Below are 27,409 nucleotides of genomic sequence, written 5' to 3'. Positions count from 1 at the left end.
AATACCAATCAGAACAGGATCATGAAAAATCAAACTAAACCTTAAAACATGTTCCCCCTTACCTCTCCCCTCTTCCTGGACTTAGCTTCACTCATGATTTTCTCTACCTCTTCCCCACCAGTGGCACAAGGGGATGGGAAATGACATTTGCTGCCAGTTCATCACCTTATTACTGCTACTCCTTCTTCCTCAGGAGGAGGACCCCTCACACTCCTCCCCTGCTACAGTATGAAGCAGCATCCTCTGAGCCCTTCTAAAAGGTTATGATTCTCCACAAACTCCTCCAGCACAGACCTCCACAGTCTGCAGGGATAGTGGACTCATCTTGGAGCCAGCTGACATTGGCTCTGTTGGAATGGGGGAAGGTTCTAGCAGTGTCTCACAGCAGCCACCCCTGTAGCCTCCCTGCTACCAAAACCTTCCTACACAAATCAAACACATCGTCACAAAGAAGTAATTTGTTAAAAGTTTCTGGGATGCTCCTATAAATTAGAAAATCACCATGTGACAAAATACTGTATGTTCATAAAGTGAGCAGGTCAGTGATGCAAGAAAGGAGGACAGGCAGACTGAGGACTGGAGTCACTATTCAAGTACTGAATGAAACATTATAGGTAGTAAGTAAAAAACTTTCAGCATTTAAAGATATCTCTCAGTGAATTAAATGAGAACATAATCCAGCTGAAGTGCATTTAGAAATCCTCCTTTTAATCTCTTCGTCTCTGAGTGGTGGTTTCCCAGAATCTGCAGGTATAACAGGAGCATGACATTTTCTGGGCCTTCCTTTACCCACACAGCTCGAGCTCCCTGACTAATGCATTTCACCTACAGTTGTTTCATGCACAGACATGCATTCAGGATATGTTGGACACAATGTGTACAGAATGTGCTGCTGATCTGTCTGGGCATCCTATGCATCTCGTAGATCAGGTTACAGGTACTAAACTCTAATTCTATCAGAGCATAGGTAAAAAAAATTCTTCAGATTCTGCTCAGGTTGATTCTATTGACAGAAAAGGGAGATAAACTACTTGAAAACTTGGTTGTGGGACAACTCAGAGCATGATACTTGTGGCTGCTTTAGACTTAAACTCCTGTTATGACCTTAACAGGAGTTTAAGTCTAAATTTCTGAAACAGAGGAAAATCAGGATTCATTTAATTAAAAATTAAAATGAGGGAGACGCAAGGGACCTAAGTTATAATTTAATTTATGAGTTAAACGCCACATTGGATATTTGGACACTCTCCAGTACTGAACATGCTTCCTGCTCATGTTAATCATTTCTGCAAGAAAAAAAATTATCAGATTACAAAAACTGTATCTCTGCCATTTTCAGGGTAACTCAAAGCATTGGGATGCTGTTGAGAGTCTATATTATATCTTCTATTGACATGCAACCAATGTGAAAGAATGCAATTTTCATTCAGTCAGAAAACGTTAAGCAAACAGTGAATTGGGGAAGACAGGCTCTGCTCTCTTTTTAAGCTCACAGACTGCCTTCTCCTGTATGAACAGGCTTGCAGTTCCTTCATTTCAATTCTAAGCAGCCCTCATTGCTAGTCAGATTCACTGAGGTGCTGAGTATGCACAACTTCCACTAAAGTCCACCGAGATGCTTTGCATAGCCAATCTACTGCAGTTGTGGGCTTCCTAAAATATCTTGTAATTCTCTAACTCCAATTTTAGAGTCAGCTAAACTTCATCAGAGTTAATCAAATCAGCAATTTGCACAATAATCTGCAAAACCTATTAAGCGAGGCTAGTGGTTTACTAAGGCAATAAAAATTGCTGCCCATCCTATTGTTTTATTTTCAAAAGAGTTTTATTAATAGATTTGCTGGTCAGGACCAGTGCTTGAGAATTAACTCTCTACTTTCATGTCTTATTAAAAAGGTATAACTTTCAATAAACCACAGCAATACTATAGGTCAGCTTATATTATGAAAAAACCAAGAAACTCCTACTGGAGTAGTTTTGCTGTAGGAGACCTAATTCTAATTAGAATTTTCTCAGAATATAAATGTTACAAAATGCAGGAAACCAAACCTCAATAAAGAAGCAGATTCCTGAGGCATAGAAACAAAATGAAAATAAATTATTGGCAGAGCACAGTTCTCTGGGACCTTGATTTATTTGATGATATTCAGGAGGAGAGCAGCCTCCTGAAAAAAAGCAGTCAGTAACAGCACCACATTCAGGGATTCTGAGCACTGACAGCAAGCAGCAACCGAGTTAACACGTAATTACAAAGATAATATTATCAAGCTCAGTCAAGCCTGATAAGCAGTTGGGATTCTGTTCAGGCCATCAAGATGAATTTTAGGATCCTCTTCACTCAATTTCCCTTTTCTGTTACTGTGGTTGATTTTACTGAAGTTAAACTACTGGAAAAGTAGGCTCATGCAGGACAAGTTAGGCCTTAGTATCATTGTTCCTCCCTGCAATAATTGTTTCCATAATTGTTCTTGTCATTGTAGTAGATGATCTGCATAGAAGAAGCCAAAAAATAAAAGGTTGTGTCCTTTCCTGCTACTTTATAAGGCATGATGATAGCTTCATAAAATTTTATTGTGTTACTATACCAAGACTATAATACTATTCTCATACTTTATTATCATGCCAAGAATTGGAAGTTGAACTCAGAGAAATTCAACATTGAAATAAGATGTAACTTGCTACCATTGAAGGCAGGGAAACATAGGAATGATTTATTTTGAGGGCTAAAGAAACAGAAGGAAAATAGAGGTTCTTCAGTGCTGTTCTCTTTTGCAGTTAGCAGCTCCTCGCTCCAGTTTCACCATAGCTCTGTGCACAATAATCCTTCTTTCTGGAGGACTCCTGTAGGAGCTATCTTAGTAATCTGTATGATGTTACCAGTTAATATATTCATACTGCTCACCCAAGTCAGAAAAAAATCTCCATCAGTATAGTTGAGAGCTTGTAGACAGTTATGCTTTTGTCTGCCTCATGAGGTATATTTTGTCAGCTGAAATGGGACATTTCTAACCTAATTGATTTGGTCTTTAAGGTCTTTCTTTAAAGACTCTACCATCAGCTAGTGTCTCCTGTTTTGTAAATGTGATTTTTATTTTTCCAAACAAAATATTTGGTTTAACTGAAGCTGGATAAAACTAATGGTTTGTGACAAATGATGGTGTAAATGGTCTCTCACAGACTGAAATGTAGTGAAAATGTCCTAATGTGCATTGGGTTCTTGTGGCCAGGTTTTGGCAGTGGAAGGACTGATGAGATGGCTTCTGTAAGAAGAAATCAGAAGCTGCCTCCATGTTGGACAGAGCCTGTTCCAGTTGGCTCCAAGACAAACCTGACACTGGCCAAAGCTGAGCCCATCAGCAATGCTGGAGGTGTGTCTGCAATGACATATTGAAGAAAGGGGTGGAAAATAAAGCACAGCAGCTGTGAAAGAGAGAAGTGAGAAAAAAAGGGGACATAAAAAATTTTGCAGACACCCAAGTCAAGGAAGGAGAGGCAGGACGTACTCCAGAGTAGAGATCTCCTGCAACCAGTGGGGAAGCACATTCCCTTCCTGCAGCTCAGAGCACCCACACTGCAGCCCTTGGGCAGCCCCATGCCCTGGCAGGTGGATGTGCCTTGAGGGTGCAGTCTGTGGAGAGCCCGTGCAGAAGGAGGCTCCTGGCAGGGCCTGCAGCCCATGGAGAGGAGCACATGTGGGGCAGGTTTTCTGGCAAGACCTGTGACCCTGTGGGTATCCACACTGGAGTAGTCTGTTCCTGCTCCAGTGAAGAGCAGGAAGATCTGCAGCCTATGTGAAGGGACCACATGGGGACAGCTCATGAAGAACTCTCACCCTTGGGAAAGAGCCTACTCTGGAGGGGGGAAAACAGTGTGGAAAGGAAGGAGCAGTTGAAGCAAAATGTTATGAACTGACCATAAACCCCATTCCCTATTTCTATCCCCATTTCCCTGTTCCTCCTCAGGGAATAGAAAGATGAAATGGAAGAGTTGGAAATAAAGGAATCAATTTGAGCCTAGGAAGAAGGGAGAAGTGCCTGTAAGGTGACTTTAGTTTCATCTCTTTTTCTCACCATCCTAATCTATTTCAATTGGCAATAAATTAATTTAATCTTTCCCAAGATGAGTCTGTTTTGCCCATGCTGGTAACTGCTAAATAATCTCCCTGTCCTTATCTTGAACCAGAAGCTTTCCCATCTTACTTTTGTCCCCTCATCTTCTTGAGAATGAGGAATAAGAGAGTTTCTGGTTGGGGTTTGACAGCCCAGTCAAGGTCAACTCACCACATCTTGTTCAGTAGTTTGTCTTTGGAGTTTTAACTCCTGAGATTTGCCGCCTTCTTTCTTTTTTTTTTTCCAATAAAATATAGAACTTTCCTAGATTTATAGGATTAATATCTTAATCTTTTTGCAAACTCATTGTGCCTAATGTAAATTAACCATCTTTTATGAAATGTATCCATGAAAATCATAGAATTACAGAATCGTTTTGGTGGGAAGGACCTGAAAGATCATTTCGTTCCAGCATCACCACCATGAACTAGATACTACACACTAGACCAAGTTGCTCAGGATCCCATCAAACCTGGCCTTGAACACGTCCAAGGAGGGGGCAGTCACAGGTTCTCTGGGTAACCTGTGCCAGTGCTTTATGACCATCTGAGTAAAATTTCTTCCTAACACTTAATCTAAATCTCTTACCTTTTAGTTTAAAACCTTACTAGGGAAAAACTTTGAAAAAATCTCAGCAAATGGCAAACTTGGACTCTTCTATTCTACAACGTGTGATGGAAAGATGCTACCCTATTTCTACATGGTAGAGTGTCTCTAATCTCAACTCACCGCTTCCACTTTCACAGTGGAAACTCACATTACAGCTTCATCCTCAGACACTTTGGTCCCAAGAACCCCATGTAGCTAAGATGAGTAAAACTAGATTATTTGGAAAAAAGAAAATACTATCATTGGAAAATAATGCCCGCCCCACTCCCCAAATAAATAGTTAAAGCATTACCTTGATATATCTAAAGGGAAGTGCAATGGGCACAATAAAAGCATGGAAGGTACTTGCTTTGCAGTTACCCAATAGCATTCAGTTCCAAAATTAAACAAGTCTAAAAGTCTATCAGTGATGTAACCCTGTGGAAAAGATTCTGCCCTGTGTGGGAGTCACACTCCTGCTTCATCTCTCACAAAGATACAGGTCTCTGATATTCTCTACTTGTCCCCATTCCACCTGTCGATATTATTCTGAAAACTGAGCAAATGCAAAAGCAATCTGTTCTTAAAGTCTATATCATCCCTTCTTTTGCAGAATAAACAGCATTTTTGAAGTGGGTAAAAAGAGCAAGAACAAAACAAAGCTTTCATCTTCTTCCATAAAAGCCACACTATAATTTTTTTTCATGTTCTTTTTCTCTTTTTCCCCTTTGCAGTCCCTGGAGCATCAGCACAGTTTTGTTCATAAACAGATCTCAGACTTGAAAATGTCACTGTTAACAATTAATTATCCCAACTGTGGTCATCAATAGTTCTTTCTGTAAGCACTCAAGGCTCTGAACTGCTGATAAAAAAGGAAATCAGGGGTGGAAAAAGATTACAGAGTAAATAAATCTGACTAGTACTATGAATTTAATTGTTGGCCAGCACAATTAACTGGATGAAGCGATGCCTCAGGCATGGAATGGTCTGCCACACAGTCCACTCTCACCCTACTGTATTTCTCTGTCTGTAGCTAACATTTACAGAAACCACTAAATCATAGGTAACACTATCTACTAGATTTGTCAGCCTGAACAATTTTTCTTCCAAGGTAAATGCAGAAAATTCAGTTCACTTTAGAATGACAAAAACCTCAGAGTTTTGAAGTCTCTAGCATTTATAGTTAAATATTTACAAGCACGATAACCAGCTTGAGCAACAGGGTAAATGAGAAAATATTAATACAAATGTCTGTAGTTTAGATATTTATTGAAGATTCAGCTCAAATTGCATGTGGAGTTCAATAACATTTTTAAATGTAGAGACTATATTTCACAACTCTTTTCCCTTAAACCAAATACTTTTTTAAACACAGATCATCAAAATACTTTAAATACTCAAAATAGCAGCTTTAAAATAATTCAAACAATTTTTCTTAATATATAGTGTCTTGTTCTCCAAGACATTAGGGAATTTCAATGATTCTGTTGTTTATTTATGCCCCACAGTGTCTCAGCAGTGGGTGTGAAAGGGATGTGTAAAGGAATAAATGTTACTCTTCCCTTTTACGAGAGAGAGAAACTGAGGCAAAGTGCTTTTCTGGGGAGACTTTCTTGTTCAATAAGCAGATCCAGGAAAGCAAACAAAACCCTGAATTTCAGTCCAGGAAATGACCAGAGATATCAAGAAGATGACTGGCTGAGGCAGTTCTTTCAAAAGTAAATATTAAATTCAGAAACAGAAGTTCTTGCTTTGAAGTGGAAAAAGAGTATGATGTGCTTGGAAAGCTGGAAAGCTTTCTGGCTGGCAAGCTGCCCAGAATAAAAGGATCTGAGGGAGCTGGTCAACCGTGGCTGTCCCTGAGCCAGCATGTGCCCAGGTGGCCAAGGAATCCAATGGCATCCTGGCCTTTATCAGGATAGTGAGGCCAGCAGGGCCAGGACAGTGACTGTGCTGTACACTGGTGAGGCCACACCTCAAATCCTGTGTCCCTTACTGCAAGAAAGACAGTGAGGTGTTGGAGCACATATCCAGAGAAGGGCAATGGAGCTGGAGAAGGGTCTGGAGCACAAAACTGATGAGGAGTGGCTAAGGGATCTGGGGGTGTTTATCCTGGATAAAAGGAGGCTATGGGGGAAGAACTTAGCACTCTTCTACAACTACCTGAAAGGAGGTTGCAGTCAGTTAGGGGTCAGTCTCTTCTTATAGATAACAAGAGATAGGACAAGAGGAAAAGGCCTTAAGTTTGACTGGTGGGGGTTTTGACTGGATGTCAGGAAAAATTTCTTCATGGAACGAGTTTTAGAGCATTGGAACAGCCTGCCAGGGAAGTGGTGGGGTTCACCATTTGTGAACGAAGAAAAGAAAACTGAAGGGACAACCTTTAAAGTGGGAGAAAAACAAGAATAGGAAAGCTTTAAGTCCCAAGAAAGTACCATCATAAATAAACTCTTTGTAAATACTTAGATGAGAACAGGGAGACAAATTTTCCTTTTACAAACAGGGAATTTCACTTTACAGAAAGGGGAAAAAGCAACAGGTAACCTCTATCTTCATTCTAGCCTGATTCTCTTGCTATTTGATGTAATGTTCTCAGAAGGAAACTTAGGAAAGTTCTGTAAATTTGGTGTAAAGGTGCCAGGAAAGTCATATTCAAAGAGTAGCTATCAAGGGTATGCCTTTAAAGCAGAATGATGCATAAGGTGGAGTTCCTGAGTTGTTTATCTTTAGCCTAATACACTTGCATATCTACTCAAAGGAATACAGACCATATTTATTAAATACACAGGTGACTCTAAGCTGCAAATACATCGTAAAAAAGGACTGAAATCCCAAAGGGAGAAATTGTTTGGAGAAAAAATAATGCAAGACCAGTTGCAATTTAATGAGAACAATTAGAGGACATAAGTGTAACCGATCAAATAAAAACAGATTGGAGAAAAGACAGCTTGGGAAACCAATAACTGAGGAAAAAGGTGTGGGATTCAGGTGGATCAACACTGGCTGTATGTGTGCATAGTGTAGTGAAATAGCTACACTCTAATATGTGCTATACAACATATCACTTCCACTACTCTCACTGCTGATAGAATCTCTAATAAAACCTTGTGTTCAGTTCTGAGTATTGAATATCAGGAGAAATATGTGTGAATTAGAGACTGCTGAGGGGAAAGTACAAAGTGGTCTTTGTACTTAGGGTCTGGAACTCATCATGATCTATATGGAAATATTGATGGAATAGTGATTTTTTTGTCTGGAGTAAAGAAGACTGACAAACAACATCATAAATGTTCTCAAAGCCTGAAAGGCCTGCAAAAGGACATGATATCCATAATACACAGGACATAAATTAAAGGCTGAAACTGCAACCTGAAAAAAATAATTTTAGAGAGTTGAATAGGTCAGTGAGGATAGCAGAGCACTGGAGCAGATTTCCGGGCAGCTTTTAAATCCCCAACCATCTGACCATTCTAAGAAAAAATTACACAAACAGTCTTCAGAATGACTCAGGAACAGCTGAACAAACCTTGAGATAGGTGAATGCATTAGTGATTTTCTGCAATTCTTTTAAAGGGTTTTTTTTTCTGTGACTCTGACAAGGGAGAAGTCTTATTAGGAAGAAGCTTACAAAGGCACCTAACTTTAATGGGAATTTTTGAGAATCCAGTTCAATACACAAATAATCAGATTGTGAGTTTTTCTTCTTCATCTCATAAGACAAAGATGTTATTAGAGGTATCATCACCAATATCTACAAACAAAAAGCTTTGGATAATGTCTTTTTTCAAATATTCATATGAGAATAATTATTTCCAGTATAGCTCTACAGCTACTGGGATGGACACTGAATACCTGACTATTGATTTCCTTTCCTAAAGAACACTGGTGCATCCTGGTTGAAAGTGCATCCTGGTTTGAACCTAGAAAGGCAGCAATTGTATTTGCAGCATTGCAAGTTCTCTTAGAATTACTTTGTTTCATTTCACTATGACAATCCTGCTTGTGATAACAAAAAGATCTTTTGGCTCCTGGGTCAAGATCTCCATGTGAAGTCTCCTTAGATGTTAGACCTCATGAATTTTTAGTGACAAGAAGCTAATGGCTCCTGAGACTTGTAAAATTCAAATCTATTGGAAAATGCACAGTCTGGGACTGATGCTGATCACATATTTCTCCTCTTATTTGCTCCCACTTGAGACTTCACACCTCAAACAAGGCTCTTGCTGTTCTGCTGTCATTGTGCCTTGATTTAGTCAGTCACAATAATATCCTTTTTTTTTTAATGCTTATCTATTTTCAGCTCTCTACACAATTTCTGAGCTTATTTGCAACAGGACAAGGCTGTAAATTTAAAACCTTTCCATTCCTGGGGTGTCTTGTACTGCTCTGACTACATAAAGAGGCTGAGTGCTTTGTGTTCTCAGGGAGAGCCAACAGCAATCAGCCACATGGAGATATTTTTATTATCATTCTCTTCCAATATCTGTCTATGGGTATCATACAGCACAGATGTAGCTCTAAAAATAAGTATTTCTGGCTGAAAATCTCTCTCATTGATAATCGTGTATGGTTTGCATTTGAGGATTGTTTTTCCCCTTCTATTTTCCCTTAAAGTAGAACTGAAGGGTGAGATTTGGTGCCAGGAATGGAAATTGGGCCAAATCATGTTCCATGCTAGAACATATGCATAAACTGAGAAGTACCACAGAATGATGACAGTTTTAACCTCACCTGACAACATTCTATTGCCATATGCATAAGGACTACACACCCAAGAAATCTAGTAAAAAATCTGATAAATTTAGGATGACTGGTATAAGCAGTCTTGGAGGTCAATGTTCTACGCACTTTGAACCACACAAATGTGTCAAAATTTGAGTGATATGTTTACTTAGGCAACCCTTCAGGCAAGGAGAAGAAATGCAGAGTTATAAAGCATAGGATAGATTTAAACTTTAATATTAGTGAGGATGTGCCTGCTGTAGGAATGTTATATGATTAGGAATCAATTAATCCACAGGAAATACAGAGAAAGATTTTCATGTTTTGTCTTTGCCTACTCTTTGTGCCTTTTGAAATAAGATCCTTCTTCTGCTGTATTTGGTGATGTAATTTCCTTAAAATAAAAATAATAAAAAAACAACCAAATGGAGCTGCACTTAAATGTCCAGAAATCACTGATAGACCAGTTGGGGAAAGCTGGAGCCATTGGCCAACTAGACAGAAGACAGAAAGCCTTCAGAGGTCTATGAAGGTGAGTTCACTACAAGACTTTTGTCTTTCCTATCACTGTAGACAGATAAAATTGGTCAGGTAGTTTGGACACAGAAAATGCCTATTTCTCTTTGTTGGCTGTAAGGCTGACAGGGGACATAAGGTCCATAGCTCAGGTGGAAGTACCTTACAAACCTCCTCCTTTGGATACCATCTGGAGGGCAGAGAAATGCTCGAGGAACTGGGTTTGCTGAAGATTGGAAGCAGAAGATTACAAAGTGCTTTAATTTATGTAGGAAAAACAAAAATTAGTATGATTTTGTAGTAAGTTCAAAATTCTATTAATGGGAAAGGAGAAAAACAATCTGTATGTAAAGCCAAGAACTTATTGTTACTATAATTGAAATCTTAACAAGCTAATCAAAGAGTTATTATGAGTCTATCTCAATGTATTTTTAAAAAAATTACAAAGTGAAACAAATTAAAGAATACCACTACACATAAAAGGTATTAACAATAATAATAGAAAAGCTAAAATGATTTTTAAAAGCACAGTCCCCATCCTCTACTCTTTTTCCTGGTATTATGTTCATCTTTTTACTGTCATCCAGGCCCTGGAGTTCATGGCCAGGGAAGGGGAGATGGGTGTAGAGCATCCCATGTCCTTCACTGGAGGATTATGATGATGCTGGTGATGACTTCTTTCTGCTTATGTTTTTTGTTTGATAGCACATATTTACACCTTGATTTTTCTTTATTGCCTTGCCTGTCTATGCTACATGCAAATTTCATGCATAAATGCCATTTTACAGATGCTGCATGTTTGTTCACGGTTCTCTTTGATACTCCTAAATCCAGTTTTCCCATCAAGATCTGAATTCCTTTAACTGACCATGGCTGATCTGTTTACACACTTGGGGTTTCCATGCATGTCTGTACCCCATGTTAGCTAAACCAAGTTACAACAGAGCTGCAGTTAGGTCAGGACTAGTTGAGAAAGACCAACCTTGACAAGGCTTCAATCCCGTGGCCTTGTAAATTGAGTGCAAGGATTGTGATCTTTTATTAAGGAGGGCAGCACCATATTGCTTTGCTGCAGGGCTACATTTTCTAAACACCCTGCTTTTCAAAAGGTCCTATGTACTGTTTAAGCCAACTTGATAAGTTATATGAGCTCTGTTTACTGTGCTCATATTAAAAGGGTCCCCTTTTCCATATTGTACAGGCAGCATAAGCAAGGTATGTTCTAAATGCATCATCTGCTCTCACATTCAGATAGTTTGTGTTCCTTCCAAATGAGCTGTAGCATGAATCACCCATTACTGAGAACAAAGAGCTAGAGATCCAGTTTTGTAGTCATTCATTCTAGTAGGGGCTGACAGTAATGACCTTAGAATTCCCTGCACTACCTGCAGAATCAGACTTGGCCTGCAAATAATTATTGTAACATAACAAGGTCAACTTCTACTTTTCTTTAAAGACTAAGGGAGAGATCTTAGGAAATGAGTGACAGCATGAACGTAATACACACACCAGCCAGTGGGAAGTTCTGTGGTAGTTACTGGTGGGTAGTTTTCCTCACTGCAATAACAGACATGTTTAAAAGCATAGACTTGAATTCAAAGAAGGCTGCTTTCCTAACCCTGAGAGATCCTCTCTAATCTTTCTAGTATCAGATCTCTAGAGAAAGTGAAACCACTACAAACCAATATCACTTTGGGTCAAACAGTTCTCTACTGGCTGACCTTGGACTGTAGAATTCCTTCATTTGGCCTTCTGTATGCCCCCCAAAGTAGGCACCTGAGCACTTAAGTGCTCCAATCAGCATCTACTAAGAAGCTCAACACTAAGATGGACTGTGAAGACCCCAGAATCCAACCTCCAGCAGACTTTTCCACTTCTCACTATAATGAAGTTACAGAATTTGCTTTAAAAATACATATATATAAAAAAAGAAAAAAATTGTTACTGACATTTCATTGATCACTTACATCAACATAATCACTATAAATTTAAATTTGCAGGAGCTGTGTAATACTAAGCACTGACAGATAACAAACAGCTCACCAGTGATTGCACTCCAACAGTCTGCATATTTGTCAGACATTGTGTTTTCCCCATAGCAAACTCATGTATAATGTGCTGCACTAAAACACTCTTTTAGCACCTAGCAATGCTGCTTTCTTGTATTCATTCTGTCCTGAAAAAACAATTGCTTTCATTGATGCTATAGAATCTATTCTTAGAAATTTGTTTTCTCATTTCAAAGTTTTGCAATAGAACATGCCTTCTTATTAAACTGTCAGCTAGCTTGAATTTATTTCTTGGACTGGTACATGAACTTTAGAGAAATTTGACCATTGCTCTTTAGTCAGATAATTTTAGCATGGATTTTTGAACATGACTTGGAACCAAAAAAAAAAATTAATACCTTGACTCCAAGTACTCAAAGGGAAAACAAATTCTATCCAGATTATCACATCAGGATTGTCATAATATTTATTAAACTTATGTCCAGCTCCTTGATTTTAGATATTTCCAAGAGAAACTGCAGCAGTCACATCCTGTCTTCAGGATCCCTACAGTGAGTATAGTTGCTGCAACAGTTTTGTAGAGTGGAATAAAAAACAGCTTCATGTATTAATCTACACGGAATGTAGAATTGCAGGTTCCTGTGCCTGATATCAAGAACTGCAGTCAGGCTATGCATGGGGGATAAAAAAACAACCCAACAACAAAATGTTCAAATTCAAAAACACAGAAGAAGAAATGTAAGGAAAAGAAAAATTTTGAGCTGACAAATGTGAGAAGAAGCTGTCTCCCTGAATAGAAAATTAAATTATTCAAATCTTTGAGGCAGTTAAACCACTGGAAAGAAAACAGAATGAAAAAGAATTTTAACAGATTTTAAAGGCTTGGGTTTTATACAACATCTTGCCATCATTTGCAGTCTCCTGCTGTCAGTTCAAAGGCATTTGGCCTTATTTCTTTAAGTCAACAAAGAACCAGAAATCACAAAGGTTAATGTAATTCCTGAGCAAAATTTATAATGCAGTATTGTGAAGGAAGCTGACAAAGTGAAGAAGAGGTTGAGATTTAGCAGTGACTGGCAAGCTGGAGAATTAAATAATTTGACAATTTTATGTACTATATAAATAGATGGGAAACATTTATGCTAGCTTTTTAGGCTATAATGGGCATATCTGAATAAGGGTTTCCTTTGTATCATTTTAAATCTGTAAATACAAAACCTGGCTATTACAGTTAGAAATTATTTTACCTGTACTGTAGTAATGTACAGTGTGTAGCAGACCCACAGACACAAATTCACCAGTTCATGGCTCAATCTGATTTTCAGAGCATCAAATACAAATCATTGATAGTTTAGCACCACAGTTTTTGTGGGATTTGTTTTGTGGATTTTGTTTTGTAGGGGGAAGAAATTTAGAAATCAGCAAAACAGGTTGCAAATTATATTAATTGTTCTAGCAGCCTATTTCTTGATTCTCCCTTTCTCAAATACCATAATTTCTCCAAATTCTGCAATTTATCATTCTTCCTTCAGCCTTCAGCAGGTGACCAGAAAGTATCTGTCCTGTGATCAATACGCAGGCACACCCCACCTTTTAAAGTGCTTCATACCTTTCCTTATACAAGAGAAAGATGTACATAAGGGAATTAAATGATGAGGAATCCAAGCACAACTTGATGAAAGACTGACCATCCATCCATCCATCCATCCATCCATCCATCCATCCATCCATCCATCCATCCATCCATCCATCCCTCCATCCATCCCATAGAGGAAGATGCCTATCTCATGGTCATGGGATTGATATAGCTTCAGGATCAGGATGAAGCTGATGGATGTTGCCACCAAAGTGACTGTGTTCTCCTCAGGCAGCTGAATGTCATCACAGAACCTGGTAGTAGGTGCTCACAGCTGCTCATACCTTCCTAAACTGAAAGATACCTCCCTGGTCATGTGCTGGAGAAACAGTTTAAGTTAGTATTCTTCAGCAGCCTCTGAAAAGCTTTTGATACCTAGCTAGACTGCCTAGTACAGAATGAAAAATCACTTCAGTAACAACATTTTGAAATACCCATCTCAAGACACATTAAAATCACTATACAGTAACACAGAATTTCTGTTGCTATGAGACATATACCTGAAGCTCTTCAGAATGCTACATGCTGCAGTCATTGTGTTCTTTAGTCCTTACTAGAATTGTGGGCATTTAAAGATTTGGTTTTTATCGCTTTGAATTCATGATTTTACATCTGCTTATTAGCATAACAATACATTTTCTTACAAAGGCACTAGCTCTACTAAAGACGCACCTTTCATAATTATTAAAATAATCAGTAGCAATAATACCCTCAAGAGAAACAGGAAATTATTATTTAAAACTTTATAAACTATATAGTGTTCAAAACAGTTTGTAAACCTCCTTTTTACTTAAGTTCCATGTAAAAGTCTCTATTTTGTAGTTTTTTTTATCTTCCACCTTTCAGACTGTCAGTCTACATGGAGACTTTGTTTTCTTAGTGCTTGCTTGAATCAACTTAGCTTCACCTGAGGAAAGCACCATCTTTCTCTTATCTCTTTTTTTTCTGTATCTTTCTTTTTGACTTTGAGAACAACTTATTAGTATTCATATTCCTCAGCAATATCCCTATATGCCACGAGGCCATATTTTTGTAGGCACCCAACGGATCACAGAGAGGGCTGGTGTTTTCCAGAACTGACATACAGTCTAAGTAGCTTTAACAGAAAATCTGGTTTTCTCCCCATTTTACATATAGGGAACTGGGACAAAGAGGCAGTAATACTTAAGTATAATCTTAAATGGTATTTCTACATCTCTATCCCATCTAAAATAGTTTTGTACCTAAAGAAGAGAGCACACACTCCTTGATAAAGTAATACAAGGTTAACATTAAACCAGAGTTTATCCATTATTCCACAAACTAATGCTTACCTATAGATCCTGAGCTACTGGCATGACCATGGGTCACACAGACCAGCAGACTGGTAAGAGGGTCAAATTAAACTTATTTCAATAAACACTGTCTCAGGAACACGCTTACATAAAACTATTTCCCACAGCTCTTTACAGATTCCTAGTGTCATCCAATGGTCTAGAGATCACCTGTGGGTTGTCTGCATCATCCCAAGTAAAATGAAGCAGATGAAAATACTCTTTAATAATGTAAGCAACATTCAGCTGTGGCTATAGCACACCTCTGAAAGAGCACAAATAATTAGACAATCATAGTAGTCCTGGTCCTTAGCACTAAGGACCACATCAAAAGCCAGATTTTCTTGTGCTGTTAGTTTACTTACAGGATTTTCATACCAACTGTTTCTTGTGTTATCTACAAAGGACTAACTCCTCAAGCTCTATCTCAGTTGTTAAAGACTTGGAAACCTACCTAGGATATGGTGATATCACTAATAAAATGAAACTTAATTTCTGATGAGGATCTCAGTGTACAGCTGAAGAAAAGTGTGTTTTTCCAACAAGGGCAGAAGGTGTCTTTCAAAAAAATATCATCAATGGAAATAGGAAGTCAGAACACCCTGAAACCCTGGATATAAAAACTGATTGTTCCACTCATTCTAAATCTGCTCACATGGAATTTAACTGAGTGATGAGCTGAGCAACAGGATCAGGAAAAAGCCAAAGACACTTATTTAGCTTTTTTCATCCTAAGGCTTGAGCTCCTAACTGCCCCAGTTCTGTGTGCCTGTGTTAGAAAGGGGTCACTACGCAGCCAGGCTGAGAGTGGATTCTTGATTTACTTGGCATCTTGCAGTGGCAAGATTTTAAGGCATCCTGAGCCTTAAAATGGCCCAAGCAAAATAGTAAGTGCTCCTCTAGGCTCCCTTCTCCACTAAAGGTTAGTTTATAGTTTGTAGTCTTGAACGATTAAATTTTTAACAGTGCAATAGTTTTGAGAGAACTCTTGAAAATTCTCACATTTTGCATGGTCTAGTACTTCTTCCAAAGGGAATATTTATAAATATTTGGGTAAGATTGCAGCCATAATCTCCCGGTCCTAAGGAAGCCCTTTCCCTGCATTCTTGTCCAGGCTGTAGTCAAGAGGTTTCAGAAAGGTTGACTAGATTTTTATTGGTCCAAAAACAAAACAGGGATGCTTCTGAAATGATTTGGATCTTAATAAAGGAAAAATTGAGGATTCAGAGGTCAGATGTGGACAGTGCTGATGGAAACACAGAACGAATATTATGCTTGCATTATTTCATGGAAATGGAGAGAAGCCCAAAGGAATAAAATTATTATTTTATAATCCTCCCCCCAAGAAAAAGAAAAAAACCAAAATTAAAATAGATTTTCTTCAAATGCTGGATGAAATTCTTAAAGGAACACCTTTAAGAATGGATTTAGAAAATTTAGAGATATTGAAAGTCTTTAAATATTGGCAGCAAATACTTCAAATTTTCCAAAAGGTTCATTGCAAAAGCAATATGTTGATTGCATGTATGGGTGCAAATACTTTATCACTTCTTTGTAATAGACCCTGCTCAATAGAGCTGATAAAATCAGTCAATTAATCTGATTAATTAACCCTTTCTTCTTGTAGGACAATGATTCTTGTACATACTTTTATTTTTACTCCATTTGTTCAAACTGTTCTTCACAAACAACTCCCTGGCTCTACTCTTCATTTACTCTCGGTAAAATTGATGGTTCTCCAGCACAAGATCTGACCACTAGTCAGATGAATTCCAGTGAAGTCAGGAGCCTTGTGTTGTACAGCTGGTCATTCAAATCACACAGGATTTTTTTCTAGCATTTTTTCTGCTCCACACATTTAGTTATAATATATAATAATAATAACATATAATTTATTATTATATAATAATAATATATAATTTAGTTATAATAGTCAGCAAACAGTGACAAGTGTAGGATATTCAGCTTTTAGTAACGCCCAAATTCATGTACAAAAATGACTGTACACAGCAACAGCAGCTATTGACCAAATGGATAAACAGGAACACATTTTCAATCATTTTTGTGAGCAGTTAGAGGAAAAACACTCAGTAAACATAACCAAAACTAGAATTCAAATGAACAATATGTATTGCTATGTATTTGCACATCTTTTATTGAATTTGTCTGGAAGAATACTCATTGCTAGTTATTTGAGACCACATGCATGCATACTGTATATCCCCCATTTAAAAAACTGTTATATTTTTCCACAAATAATAATCAATCCCTTTTTATTGTATCTTATAAATTTTGAAACTCTTGAGTAGTGCTATTTATTAATAACATTCTTAATAAAACATTCTATTTCAATGACATTAATAAAACATATGGGGATTTATTAACAAGATCTTTAACATCTACACACATCTATTAAGAATCACCAATGCATGATTCTATTACATCCTGTTCAGCTCTAAGAGATAATCTCTTGCTCAAGTAACCTGTAATTCAGAAATTTCTACTGAAATTTCAACAGAATTAATTTTTTACATGACATCACAAGATAGTTAGCAATATATTAGAAATTGCTAGATCTGTGAAATATCATGCCTCTTCTTGTGTTATTCCCCTCTTTTATTTTCTAATAATGCTAACCCAACTTTCCAGGTGTTATAGAGACTGGCCCGTTTCTATTATCCACACAAAGATAGGAGGACCTCAAATTTTATCCTCAAACATTTATCAACTAAAGTGCATTCACAGGGCAGCCAGGAACAAATTCAAAGGTCACTGACAGTTCTTTTGAATATATGTTGAAGAACAGTCAGTAAAAAATGTTCTTCCCAATACTGGAAGGGGTCATTAACTAAGACTTGTTTAATGACCATTAACCATCATTAACTAACCATTAACTAACACACTATGTTATTCATTTGCCAGAAGCACTGTGCAGCACTTAAAATGAGAGAAGAGGAAACCATAAACCAAAAATTCTCTCCTGAATAATACTCACAGCTGAATTTGGGGCACAGTCTGGTATGTGCATTGTAAAGCTACAAAGCTACAAGCTTCCAAAAGTCTCACTGACCACAAAGGCTTTTATGCTGACATTGGCTCCAGAAAAATCCCTATTAAGAGCTACTTCAGGTCATAGCTTCTCCTCCCAGAGAGGGCTGGGAAAAAAAATCCTATTGAGGAAGAAATCTTAAGGTGAAGAGAGTTCATGGGTAGGAAGTTCCTCACTGAGATTTTTACAACTGCAGTATAAACCTAAGATCTCAACTCACAGTACGTTCTGCCCTAGGATATCTATAGGAGTCACATATTTGATTATTTAATCCAACCCAGACTGAACTCAGCTGTAATCTCAGTTTGCAACAATGCACACTTTGTAATAAGGATGCAAACAGAAATAATTTAACACCGGCGGATCTCTAGCTCCTTCTCACTGTTCCTCTTTAGAAGTGAGAAATGTTGGGATAGCTGAGGATGAAAGGATCCATACACTGATCACCATAACAAACCTCTGGATTTGGATCTCTGTTCATGCGCACCAACATATGTAAGAGTCTGAAGAAGGCAGGTACAATGTAGTTGCCATAAGGTAGGAGCAGCTTCCTTGTGGGAATGCTTGCCCAAGAAGATCTTACAGTTGTTCCCATTGTTAATTACATAATATAAGTAGGACTTTGGAAAAGTACGGTCTAATGGCCTGTGTCATCCCTGGTTGCAATGGACTTTCATCTCTGGGAATATTATTCCAAGTCTACTCCTCTCCCCATGCATACTGAGATTGAAGGCATCTCACTGTTCCCATGATTATTGGTTCTTCCCTCCTCCCACAACAAAAAGTTAAAAATGTATCTTACACATTCTGAAACACCGACATTCAATTAAAACATGCAATCAATTCAATATACATAGTTTTACTGCTTAATGCATCCTAACACACATAATGCAGAAATGAAACTACAAATTAACAAATACTCAGTACAAATATGTAAAGAAAAAATGGTACATACACTAATTCTGTTTCTTGTAGATAATAGAACTGGTATGTTATAGGAGGTTTGTTTTGCTTTGTACTGAGTATAAGATGTGTCACTGTAATACAGATGACACACTTAGCCAGCCAGCTTTACAAATTGGGATAATAGAGTGAATTGGTTGAACAGGCTCAAGATACACAAACAGCTGCCAGTATTTTATCTGGATGGACATTTGTCAGCTAACTAATTGACCTGAGTGTAGATAAAATATGGGAAGTTTGAATATTCAGAAATTTTCACAGCAAAGATATGGAGGTATTTCAAAACACTGATGATTCCAAATCAAAGTTTAATTGCAACTTTAGGTTTAATATTTTAATAGAAAAATGTTCAACAACTCCTACAGGAAAAAGGTGATCAATACCTTAGTGTGGGAATTACTTTACAGTGGTATTGATTTTTACCAAAAATCATTCACCTGTATTGAGAAAAAAACATGCAAAAATTGTGTTTACAGAGCCAGAATTTAGCTAATATGAATGATAGATATGGGTGAACAACTGTAAACACAACAGATTGCAGCTGAGACAAACTTTTGAGGGATGTTCTTGAGGAAAGCCCTCTGAATCTGACTCATCTCTTCAATCTGCTCATAGAGAGTCAAGTTTTTTCCTTCATTCCGGCAGATTTCATTGCAGCAGTTTGAACATCTCCTTCCTTTTCCTTCTCTTCCCTGGACTGTCTGCACACCTGCCATCCCAACAGGAGTTAAACTCAAAACTTTGTCAATTACCCTGGGAATTATGTTTCACAGGGCCAGTGCTGGGACTGGGTCTGGCAATAAACTACACAACAGGACCATCTTCTCCAGTGAGTGTGTCATTCCATCTTACTCACCATATGGCTTATCCATAGGGGCTGCCTCTGCTGTACGGTTACCACAATGTCTGCCAACAGAGCAGAGACCTCAGTGTATGAGCTTCTTTCTTTCCTTAACAGATGCTTAAAGGACCCACAGCATTCCATTTATGGTTAAATTAAACTGAAGCTGGATAAGAAAGTATTAACCCTTGCCTTCATAATATTTGGGATGAAGAACTGTATTTTACCCAAGGTCCCTGACAGATGAATATAATTCTAACACAGAAACTCCAGCAGAGTACACACATACAGAACATGCCATACAGTCCGTACCTCAGAACTCAGTGGTTTAGCTAGAAAAAGAAATTAATTTAAATAACAGACATAGGTAAGAGGTCTCAGATTTCCTCCTTTTCTGAAGATACTTCAATTCTACCCTTGGTTCCTACATTCTTACTCCTCTGTTGCAAGAAGGACTTCACCCAAAGCCCAAAAAAGCCAATGTGAATTTTTATGTTGCTGTAAATGGACTTTGTGTAAGAAACAAAGCAAAAACCACATCCCCAGTCAAACCTCTGTGAGCACTACAAAGAGCAATTAGAATGCAGATAACACATTGCTGTTTCTAATTGTTCATTATCATAGCATTATAGATGTTATGGCTGGTTTTTTCTCCTTTGCTGATGTTACATCAGTCAAATGTCCCTATAGCAAATTACAGACGCATATTTCAATCTAATTAAAAACTCACATCAGTGTGATTAAAAAACATCAGTAGCAGTGTTCTAGAGGGAGACAACATTTCATCTATTTATAATAGCTGGAGGTGGGCCTTTCTTTTGCTGTAGTTAACTCGTATTTCCCATAATAGGGTCCTGCTGCAAGGTGATTCTGACCTCGCTGAACTCTAACTGCTCAGGTTGCGTTGTTATATGCCAGGTTGAGTTCCTGTGTCTCATTTTTCTGGAAGTGAGACAAGGTTCCATGTGGAAAACTGTATGGGATTCTGTGAATGAAAACAATTAATTTTAAAACACATGCATGCAGCACTGAATTGAGGCTGTACTTGGAAATGTAATCTTGACTTTGAAGTAAGTGACTTTGAACTCTCAATGCAGCTTGCCACCTGTGGTTCTCTTATCTTGCTCTGTAGTAGGAAAGATCTCAAGGGCACAAAATCCTCTACTTAAACATTGCCCTGTGTATCTGTTTCTTGACAGGAGGACTTGTAGGTTTCTCTGGTCTCTGCTGAAGGACTAGCAGGACCCACCTCCTCCTCTTGAAACAGTGGGTCTTGGATTAAAGGAGGATTTTGATAGCTGGTAAGAGCCAGCCAACTCCACTTTACAGAGTGAAGTGTTAGTGACGGAAACTCCCTTAAAGATCTATTTTAAAGAGCTTCTTCCTAAATCTTTAAATGTTCAACTGAGTGTTGATAGTCTTATCTCCCATAGTTAATATGAATGAATGTCCCTTTTAATCAACCAAGCATTTATCACTGAAGATGTGTTGAATTAAGGAGAAAAGTCTGATTAATGACTCTGCCTATCTCTCTCTATGTTAGTATCTCTTCAAAAGGAAGGGGAGTTATTCTCTGTATTTTTTAATTAATTGACACATTTGCTACTATTAATTTAGCAAGTCATTATGTCATAAAGGCATTTGTCAATAACTGTCAGTGAAGGCTGGTAGAATATACTTAAAACATGGCTATGAAGACAGAGCCCACAGATGCTCACGGACATTTTTGGAGATGTCAAACAGGAGGAGAAAGAAAGTTCTCATTGTTGATGGTAGCACGTAACATTCTTATGGAAACAAAGAATCAGGGCTTTTGCAGTGTTTAATATGTCTGGGAGCTATCTCACTTCCTTACTAAAAATCTGATCAAAAGAGGCTCCTAGAAAAGGAAGAAAGAGGTATAATAATACAGAATATCAAGATGTAAAAGATTATCATCATCTCTGTGACTCTGGCTCTAACATTCACCTTCCATTCCTGTCACACGTCACTCCCTTGATCTGATCTGTATAACCATTCCCTTTATTCCCCTCTTTTGTCACAGTGAAGTGTTGTAACTCACCAGAAGTGGCTCCTTTACAATTACTGTCCAGAGCAGTTACTGGCTGTCTTGACTTCTGTTTGAATGAGCTGGATAAACATTGCCATCTGTAGCCCTTTTTGATGATAGTCACTATCTTTGCAGGAATCTGAAACTTCCAGGCTTCACTTTCCTTTTCCCATTCCCCAAATGATTTCTCCAGCAAAATTGCTCATGGTGTAGCTGCCAGTCAGAAGAAAGAATATGAAATTGAATAGGATTTTTTTGCCTTTTGCTGTTATGCCAAGTCCTTTAAGGAAAGAATAATGAGCCATACCTGATGCCAGTCATTCATGACCATTGCCAGAAATGTAATGCAAATGTAACTGCAAAGAACTGATATGCCTACTCTTGGATGCAAAATTACTTCGAGTTTTCCCCTCCTTATATATGATAGAAAAAGAGACCTAGTGCTCCCACAGGAAAAGAAGGAAACCCTTGAGAAGTGGGAAAAGCTCTGTAGAAAATTATGTTCAATGTACCATTTCTATTTCTGTATCCCATCTACAGAGATGGGTCAAAAGCAAGCAAAGAACATAAATCCTATGCAATCAAAGAACCTGTTAGGAAATGTCAGAGATTCTCCTAAGCTGCTAAGCTTGAGTGCAAGATCATGATGATTCACTCTCTCTCTCTCCTCAGTGATATTCAGTATTTTCTGTTAAACTCCAGCTTTAGAATTAAAAAGGCATTAAAAACTCTTAAGCAATGAAGAGCAATAACCTACATAACAGAACAGAAAGGTTTGAAAAGGCAAATCATCTGCAGCCTAAATGTTCAAAACCAATTGTTAAATTGAATCAACTTATCAATACCAGGGTGTTTGATTTTTTTTTTCATTTAATTACATTTGGTTTTAATCCAAACCAGGAGAATTGTCAGGGATTTATAGTGCTTCTTTTCCTTTCAGAGCAACAGCCTGATGTCCTCCAGCAACCTTAGTAAACCACTCTGGTCCACTTTTGCCATGATCCCCCAGTGCCCATTTCTCTAAAATTCAAATCTAACTCAGATTTTAAATTTTTCCTCCATCTATTCCTAGGATACCTCACCCATCAACCTTCATGAATACAAATCTGAGCAAGCACACAGGCAGAGCAGAGTTCCTCCCCTTCCAAAAGTTACTTCACTTGATTAAAAGAAGTTTTAGCAAAGAAAAAAATGCCTATTCCTTTAAATGTGAGGAGCTTTATGTCTGGTTAACAAGTACATGAATCCACATTTCTGTTGTTTGTGAGAGAAAGTAAGAGTCTGTGTCACCACCCTAACTTGTAAGTCTTTTAGCTTAACCTATTTCTAAGACTACTTTTGCTCACCAGCATGCACATGTAGACGATTTCACTATATCAAGGCTATAAACAACACCCTTGAGGCTGTTTGTTTACTTACTAAGCAGATAAATAAAAAATCTCCTATAAAATGAAAGACTTGTATCTCCCCTTGACAACGTGATAATCAGTGCATAGTGAGTGAATAGCTTGTACCAAGTTTGTACAAGAATTCTTGGGAAATTATTCAAGTCCTGCATAGGACTTGAATAATTTGTTCCTCCAATCAAACAGTCCTTGATATGGGAACTCACAAGTCCCTTAATGACTTGGTTTCTTTGTAGAGCCCTTTGACCCTGCTGCAGAGTGCCACCACAAGGCACAGCCACCAGCACCACATATTCTGTGTCACTAGCCAAATCTAGTGAGCAGGTCTGTCACTGTTCATAAGGAAGCATCAATAGCAAACCTTTGGCTGACTTTTCCACTCAGCGACCTGCACTGTTGTTTCCAGATTTCCCCCTCTAAAGGAAAATCACATCGAGCATAAAACAAAAAGAGGTAAACAACACAGAGGAATATTTAAGCTTTCATTCTCCCTGCTTCTCAGTGTGGTGTCCTAACCCTGATGATAATTTTTTGCCCCAGTCTGGTATCCATTCTTTCCCATCCCCACAGATGTATTCATCCTGCAGATCTTTAAGATTTATTTTCCCAAAACCATTTGAATATCTGTATCACCAAGGTCAGTGTTATATTTCTGACTGTACTTTTCTCCTTATTAGAAACCCAGCTGAGGGCTCTGCAAAACCTTATGCATTTATATGCAGATGACACTTCTATTTTCACTGAATGATGAGGTGTCCTCCCTTTCTAATTCCCTTTCCTCTGAAATGGCAAGTGTGATCATCTGACTTAATGAGCACCTTTTCATTCTTAAGGCTGGATAAAAAAGGCATAGGCTTTGTGTTCCTTTCCCTGTTCAAAATATCTCTCTTGCACAATATGAACCACTACATTTTCGTGACTAAAAGATGTGCAACTCTTAGATGAAATTATTGATGTTTCTTACAGGTATTCACAGGATCCCCTAGATGTTGTGTCCATCTTGTAGATACCTTGATGCTATTTAAGAGACTTGGCTCTATCTCATCAAGTTGCAGACTAAGTTATAAGCCATCTGACCTGACCAAGGAATAAAGCTAGAAGCAGAAATTACTATGTATCTGTGGTTTTTGGATTGTGAAGCATGACAACCCTTCTAACACTTTACATGTCATTCAATTCTATTACATCCTATATTGTCACTTAGCAGTAACAATCTTTCTGAATATAAATAAGACTAATAAAAAAACTTTTCACTCCCCAATTTTCTTCATTTCTAAAATCAATTAATTTTTAAAATGCGAAAGCCTGGACATAATATAACTGGTTTTAGTGCTTTCTGATTTATTCCTAGGAATGTGGTGCCTCTTGTCTACATAAAGACTTCTTTTTCTGAAGAAAAATCAATTTTGTGGTGGGGAAAAAAGTGTCCTTACTGTAAATTATTTTGTTAATCATTTAAAGGTCTTGCACCTTTTGGTCTGAATACAATCACATAAGATCATACAGACCATCAGGTACTGTGAATAAGCTTAGTTCACCTGAGGCACTAAATGTAACAACTTGGGAGTCAGAAAAATTTTTGACATGGAGTTTTTTAACGGGTAAAAATTAAATTCACAGGTCTTCCCTTTCTGCTGAAAAGGCAGTGAAGGGAATGGAGAACAGCTGAAGGTGTAGTGCTCAAAATGAAGCTGATGCTGTGATAATAAACCAAAAAACTGGACCCAAGGCTTGTGCTGAGATTTCAGAAACAAAAATTCTGAGAATTTCTTCAGAGTTAGGAAATGACCCCTAACCCCAATTACATTTAACAGCCACTGAATTTTGTCAGGATAATTGCATCCATGGGCTTCAGCACTTACACTGTGCTGAATCACTTCCAATTGTCTTCTTGCTTCTCAGCATCTTGGTATTCTTTAGACATTATTCAAAAGTTTGTTAATTGGCTTCACTTTGTCAGATTCACTTAATCCATCAAATAATGATTTTGAGGTGGGGATGTGTTTATTGAAATGCTCTGTTTTTCTGGGGTTTTCTTCTACATTGAATTCAGCCTTTCTCATGTTTGTTTTTATTTGGACACGAATATTGATCTTACTGATAGCAAAAAATTAGACAGTCTCACAACTGCAACCAGTTACAGAGAAATAAGCAGGATATGCATTGTTTAGAAAATAACATGCAAGATTTAGGCCTAAAGTGTCTACATTGTAAATGTCTCCAGTTACTCAGGGCAAAATCTTACAGGCCAAATTTACCAAGATATTTCAAGAAGAAATGAGGAATTGGAAAAAAGTTACAAACCTAAGCATTCTGCTAAATCTGTGCTCGTGTGGAATTCAGTCTTATTTCTGCATTTAAATAGCCTACTTATTAAATAGACTTTCACAATAAATGAGTTCCATATACAACATCAGAGTCCCTGCTACAGACCTGTTATGACCTACAATAATTTATGGTCCTGTCACATTCCTGTTAAGACCTAAAAAATGAATCACTTTGAATTTCAGATATTTCAGATCACATTCAGACTCAAGGCTGCAGCTATGGTACCAGTGGTTTCCTCAAGATTGCAATTTGTCCCATATTAAAAGTAGACAGCTACACGGAAAATGCCTTTGGTTTCAGACAGTTTCAGACAGTTACATGGAAAATGCCTTTGGTTCATACTTTGTGTCAGAATAACTCCTCAGTGATCCTTTATTTTTTTTTTTTAATGAAAAAGCACAGCTTCTAAAATCTTCACTTCAAAGTTCTTGCTTATGATTGCAGATCTTGAAGTGCAGCCTTGTGAATTTATGCAGGATGATCCTGTGTGTTTTATGCTCCCTGTGATATCACTGAAAACCAAGGATAACATCAACTTGAGAAATGCATTTCTTGCAGGAGGATTTCTGCTTTGCTGCAGGTAACTGTTACATAATTCAGGTTCTGTTTCATTCTTGCTTTTTTCAGTAAGCAGGAATAAATATTATTTTATTAGATTTGCTCATACATCAAGATCTAGAAAATCAATACAATTATTTATTTTCAGGAAGATAAAAACTTTGCATTCTTCCCATTGTTCCTTGAAATGAGTTGGCAGCAGCTAACTCATTCTAATGGATACTAATTTCTTACATTACAAGATTGTAAGAAATTTAGGAGGAGGATATAAGAGGTAAATCACACAAACCATACTAGGGTATGATACTTCTGATTATGGATTGATCTTCATTATGGAGATTTGACTTCATTATTATAATCACCTATTGTCCCGCAGGATTTAATCAGTAACACTGAGCAATCGAGCAATGCCAGCAGTTTTCTATATTATAAAGGGCATTTAAGTAGAGTACATTAAAATGATTACAATCTCCAGAAGACAAGAATCCTTACATCTCCAGAAGACAAGAATCCTTACTTCCCTCTGTTCTTTAGCCCCACCAAAGAACCAGGTCTTCTCAGTGTAAGTTGTTTAGTTGATTCATTTCCTGTGAGATCAAAAAGGCAACTGGGTGCAGACTTTGCAGCCTAGGGGAAAAGATGCATAGGAGGACTCATTCCCTAAAGAGTACAGTGTTCAGAACTTGTGTAGGGGAACTTTATTCCGAGTTGTGATACTGATCAATTTGAGTGTAATTAAGTATTTCCATGATTAAAATTCCTCTACCCTTTCAAAGTTCTTTATTTTTTATAATCAGCTTTGCTTGATCTATTTTGTCTCACTGCTATATAATGTGTGACTCTGTCCAAGAATAATCTGACTTTATTTATCACTTTGAGTTTTTGTTCATATCTTTTGTTCTGCATCAGTCCTAAATACCAATATAATTTCTTGGCTCACAGATATATTGCAATTCTCAGCTCACAGTCATCCTTTTCTTGCTGCTTTCTTTTGTTCACAGCTTTGTCATACTCTGTATTCTGGAATTTAAAATTCCATTATTTTTTCTGGCTTTTCCATGTGCCTATTGTTCCCTTAATGTGATGCGTATCTGTATCTGAGCTGAATAGCTGATTAGAAGTTATTCAAAGTCCAGTGCAGAAGACTTGATCATTTGCCTCTACACAGAGAAAGAAGCATCTGCACTACAATTAACCAAGTAAATGCTTTAAGATTAACCAAGTAAGATGCATTCCATCCATCCCCTTATAGCAGGTATTTAGTATAAGACAGTCATTTAGATTCTCCCAATAAACAACAGAGGTGGGCCCCACAGAGGGC

The sequence above is a fragment of the Agelaius tricolor genome, unplaced genomic scaffold (assembly GCF_023055355.1).
Source record: "Agelaius tricolor isolate 1412-34295 unplaced genomic scaffold, bAgeTri1.0.p SCAF_9, whole genome shotgun sequence".
Taxonomy (NCBI): Eukaryota; Metazoa; Chordata; class Aves; order Passeriformes; family Icteridae; genus Agelaius; species Agelaius tricolor.
Note: the sequence above shows the minus strand (reverse complement) of the source record.